Source organism: Mytilus californianus, unplaced genomic scaffold, assembly GCF_021869535.1.
Source record: "Mytilus californianus isolate M0D057914Y unplaced genomic scaffold, xbMytCali1.0.p SCAF_2, whole genome shotgun sequence".
In the NCBI taxonomy this organism is placed as follows: Eukaryota; Metazoa; Mollusca; class Bivalvia; order Mytilida; family Mytilidae; genus Mytilus; species Mytilus californianus.
Genome location: NW_026262668.1, coordinates 27,845,366 through 27,851,365, shown reverse-complemented (window position 1 = coordinate 27,851,365; position 6,000 = coordinate 27,845,366).

Genomic DNA, 6,000 nt, shown 5'->3' with positions numbered 1-6,000 from the left:
GAATGAGTCACTTAACGTTTTATGATTTGCAATTACCTCACAGCTTGAGAAAATCAAAAGAAACTTGAAGTTTGTTTTTATGTTGTGTTGTTACACCAATGTCGTAGGTTACATGGAAGGTTGGGCGCTTAAAACATCTTTATCTAAGCCCGTTCGTTATGTGCCTGCTCTAAATCAGGAGCCTGTAATTCAGTGGTTGTCGTTTGTTGCTGTCTGCCAAATTTGCTTTTCATGTATTGTTCCTAGTATAAATTAGGCAGATTTTAAATTGTTTCATATATTATTTCACCAGGGGTCTTTTATAGTTTCCTATACGATTTTGCTCATTGTTGAAGGCCGTACAGCGCCCTATAGTTGTTTATATCCTTGTCCTTTAGAAATGATCTCCAGTGAATAGTTATCTTATCGGCAATTATACCTCATATCTTTATTTTAAACTTCAAACAAAGAATACAAAAGGCGCTGCTTCTAACCTAGATATATTATTGTGTTGAAGTTGAAGGCCGATGGCGGTCTAATGTTTGTGTTCAGATACAGCAATTTGATTTGGCTATTATTTTTAGGTCCTTTTTCGTCACATATAGTTCTTCAACACTTTCAGTTTTTATGTTGGCTTTCAAATATTCGGCTTTGAGCGTTCCTGATAAATGTAAATCCAGAAAAAAGTAAAATAACAAAAATACCGAACTCAAGGAAATTTCCAAACGGAAAGTCCTTTATCAAATGACAAAACCAAAAGCTCAAACACATCAAACGAATGGAAAACAACTGTCATATTCCTTACTTGGTACAGACATTTCCTTATGTAGAAAATGGTGGTTTTATAGCTAACTAAACCTCTCACAGTATGACAGCCGCATAGAAAAGCGCGTCGGACGCATGGAATTTATATAGTGTTTTTTTCATTGATAGTTCCCAAAAGTATCATCAGTCTATAATTCGGCATTAACCATTATCTATTACGGATAATTTTATAAAACAAAAACTGAGGTGACTTCATTCTCAGATTGGTTGCGCTTATATCGGATCGTTTTTTTCACGGTCCATTTTATTATTCAACTTCGTGTGTAACTTTCGATCTTTGTCATTATGAAATTTTGGTTTTGAACATATCCTGCGCAGAAATGTTAATCGAACGTCAATACGTTCATTGACTTGCATAGATTTTAACCTCTGAAAGAGATTCGAATTGTCTATCGTAAAATTAAAAAAAAACCTGGTTGGTAAATTTTAATTTTGACTATGATATTGTGAATATTAAAGGAGATGTGGCTCATACATCAATGAGGCAGCAAAGCCAAACTACGAAAAACCCAAATGACAACTAGAGGGCAACAAAGAGTCTTCAACAAGAGAGAAATGGCTCCGACATCTCAAGCTCTAAATTGTCCCGAGTCTATAAAATTTGTGAATAAATTTTACAGAAACAATCGAAGATGTGCCATTAATTCTGAGCTCTCCAAATGATAGAAAAACATTAAGAAATGACATAGATAAATATTGACGAGGTTTATGATGCTTGCTGCTCTTTGACTTTTTGTTTGTGATTGTCTCCAGGTTTTGTCTGCCACTGCAAAAAAAAAAAAAACACCAAAAAAAAAATCAATAACATAAATTAGTAAAAGACTTGGTTGATATTTTCGACTTTGTATAATATCTGTTTAAAAAAATCTTAATTCGTGTAGCTGCCTTAATAATAATATCTGACCTGGGCTACCAGGCCCAGAGGTAAGCGACCATGGAAAAAATGGCAATTAAAATTGAATGAATACAATATTATTGTCAACCGACACACAGTTTGCAACGCGAAAAACACTTTGCTGTTAAGTGGTTTATATTCAGGAGTTTTAATTTCGCGAATTCTACGATAAAATCTGTGTGCAAGATTAAATCATTGTGTATATTCTATGAATCGTATCATCCAAGGTGATATTTGCGGGCTTTTAGTTTTTTTGTGTAGCGTTTTGTATAAGAGAGGCGAAAGATACCGAACTGACAACGCCATTACTAAAAAAGACAAAGACAAACAGAAAAACAACAGTACACAAAACACAACAGAGAAGACTAAAGACTGAGCAACACGAACCCCACCAAAAACTGGTGGTGAACTCAGGTACTCCGGAAGGGTAAGCAGATCCTGCTCCACATGTTGCACCCGTTGTGTTGCTCATGTTAGTACAAACCAGGTGATAATCTAATTCGGTAGGTCACATTCGGGGGAAAGGGGACGGGATTGTAGTTACGACAATTGGAACATATCAGTTGTCATCTGTCATTTGTATGCTGTTTTTTGTCTTTTCGCTGTTTTGTATTTTGTCATGGTATTTTCCGTTTTTCTGCGACTTATGATTTTTAATTGCCACCTTGGTTTCTTTTTTTAACACTACGCAAACTTTCCCCCTGCACAGCAATAACAATATAACTTATATGATCTATAATATAGCTGCTTATGTATTTCGAAACATAACATTTTTTGTTTTCCATTGTATATTCAGCATCCCTTTACAGCATTAACAACATCATTTATATGATCTATTATATACCTTTTTATTAACTTCTAAACAAAATAATCTTTGTTTTTTTTTATTTAAGACTTGTGGTAAACAAGATCCCATAAAGTTAGATTAACTGTATACCGCTATCTTGGATTGTAAAATAGCAGTACACAATCGGTCTTGTTCTTTGCTTGAATCTGCAAATTTTGAGACAGATTGGCAATTAATGTGTAAGACAGTTTATTTGAATAAAGAAAAATAAGTAATTCATTGCATTATTTAGACTGTTTTTACAAATACCAAATATTTGTTTTTGTTTGAATCAATTTTTCAACTTATCCATTTAAGGGGAGATAACACTTATAGTAAAAAATATATAAAGGAATTTTGATGATATTTCATTTTTTGCTTGTAGCAAGAAAACAAATTCGGTGACACCATTTTTATTTTTATTTTCTTAAAGCATATTATAATACCGACCTTCTATGTAATAGATTTCTTTTTATTCACAAAAAGTGTTTTTTTCATGAATAATGTATGCACGACTTATAGCTTGAAAAAATAGCACGGTGGCACATACTTTTTATCGTATATTTAAAAAAGCATGGAAAAATCTACATTATTGCAAAGTATAAGAAAATTCTATCTGAAGAAATATATATCAACGATCCACATAAAAAGGTAAATATAAAAAGCGGGTAACGCAAATAAATCCAGCAGACTTGTTGTTAATTAAAATTAATGTATCAAAAGCACACGTCAGACGTTTTATCAGTATACATATTCTACATGGTAACCCATGAACGATGTCGAGTACTTAATATTGGATGAAACAACTTTTTTTCTTTCTTGATTTATGGATATATCAATATGAAAACTGAGCTGGAAGCTCACAAACAGAACACAAATATACCTCAATTAGAATTATATTCAGTTTTGTAGCCTGATATATATTCTTTTAAGTCTTCGAACGAATGGCCTAGTTAACACATTCATGAATTCAGAAGCAAATGTTGGGAAATCAGTTTGGTCCGTTATTCTTCCAGTGATAGATAAATTATAAATTTAGTCCCCCATGTAGTAATAAAACTGTTGCATAATAAGTATAAAATCATTATTTCAAGAACGAGGCGCATTTTCATGTCTCCCGCTACCCAGCATGAAGGATAAATGGCGATATAAAAGAGCAACCTAGTCTTTATCTTCTCCAGATATATCTCCAGTCTTTTTTGTTTGCCTGTTTTGTTTGTTATGTCAAGAAAAAAAGGGGGGGTAAATTTTGCCCTACTTTTACTAAGGGGGATTTTCAGTTTTATTGTTATTTTCAATGTCTGTATCGTTAATTTTCTTCTGATTATTATTAGATTAAGTCTGCGAAAAATTTGTGATGTCAGGTTTTAGATTTTGAAGTTTCCTCTTAATTTACAGTTTATAGTAAAGCCATGCCTTTCAGATTGAGACCCATGCACACGGCAATTTTCTAAATTGTATGTTACCTAAACATCAGTTCCAAAGAACATTGACAATTATGGTACTACAGAAGATGACAACTAAATAAATAAGTTGATAGAAAGCAATGGTAATACTGTATTTTTCATTGACAAAACGAATTTATAAATGGTCAAAAGAAAGTGCAAAAATATCAAATCTTAAGTAGACCATGGGGTCATCCATGGGGTGACGTAACCTTCGAAGCTTCCAAGTGTACGTATATTAGTTCTTGTCTCAACTGTTTCTACTTTACTAGTCCCCAAAAGGTGCAGATTTTTGAAAGAAGATTATTACTTTCTAAAATTTAATCACATTCACACCTACTTTTGTTCTGAGCTTAGATTTTTAAACAAATAATTGTATGATAATCTTTTCTTATTATTTAATCTTTTCTTATGATTCAATTTAATTAGTATTTAATATCGATAGATATGTGTCAAGTAGGATTATAATGTATACTGGAGAGGCATAGCGATTAAAAGTTAAAATAAGAGGAAAGTTAAGAATGGACAACGTTTGATTCGTATATGCTAAGGTAAATGTTAATATTTTGTTAATGTGTCTAAATATTTCCTTAACGAATTAGAAAGCAATTAAAACAATTAAAAATTATAGTCTGATAGGGTAATATTTGTATAATTCATTAGATCCATACTCAATATCTAGTTTGGTATGCACGTTATGTATTTAAACCTTATTAGGTTAGAAGTTTGAAAATATTTTGATGGAAGCTTTTTTATGTGCAGAAAGTCTGAAAACCAAATTAGATAAAATTGAGAATGGAAATGGGGAATGTGTCAAAGAGACAACAACCCGACCATAGAGCAGACAACAGCCGAAGGCCACCAATGGGTCTTGCCTTGTGGGTATTTTTTTTTGTGTGTCGTTTTGTTTTATCTAATTTACGTTCACTCCACAACAGTGAAAAAAAAACAAGTAGGAATTTGAGAACTATCTTGCTTCGATGGAAAGGGACTTTACAGGTACATTTTACACTTACGTTTTCCTTTTAACTGTATCGTTCATTCATTTGCACCCCAGCGGTTCTGACAAATCGAGGTATTTACAAGACCTCTTCAGAAAAGTTTCGTCCTGACTTAATGGAAATATATGTTTTTCGTCTAATGTTTTGTCATAAATCAAGTTGTTGGTTTTCTCGTTTGAATTGTTTTGCAGAGTCGGGGCCTCTTATAGCTGACTATACGGTACGGGTTGTGTTCATTGTTGAAGGTCGTACGGTAACCTGTAGTTGCATACAAGCATATAGCTTAGATTGTCTCATTGGCAAATATCCCTTTTTTCAGTTTCATTGATCAGAATCTGAAGGGAGAGGTTTGACAATGGTTAAAAACAGTTTACCCAGTCGCGTGTGTCTGACCCGGGTAGTGAATATCGTCAATGGTTTTCTTCAGTAATACATGTATCTTTATATTCTTGTATTTTAAGGAATACATGTATGAATATATTTTTGGCATATCATTGAATGTTTCTGTTAACCCAATTTTCAACTTTTGATGACTCGTGACGTACAAAGTAAATCGATTTACATCTTTCTATTCCTATTAAATATACTTTTTAATTTCTTAACTTTTTGTATTACAGCGTTTTGTTTCTATTAATATGTCAAGTTCATTTTTGTGTAAAATTGTTTTATGGGAGAAGTGCTATATTTCTATGTTACAAGATATAGGAAGATGTGGTATGAGTGCCAATGAGACAACTCTCCATCCAAGTTACAATTTATAAAAGTAAACCATTATAGGTCAAGGTACGTTACAAATCTACTTAATATGTATAGGCTCTTGTGAGAAGACAAATAAAGTACCGAATAGACTGTTTAACTTAAAAAAAATTAAAAAATCGAAAATCTATAGGAAAATAAAAATTGAGGAAATCATAAGACAAAGATCTATAAACAATAAACCATAACGACATCATGTAACTCGCATTCAAACAGCGCCCAACACTAAACGCGTACTCGATTCATACTCCCATAAATTCGGGTTGCTTCAGA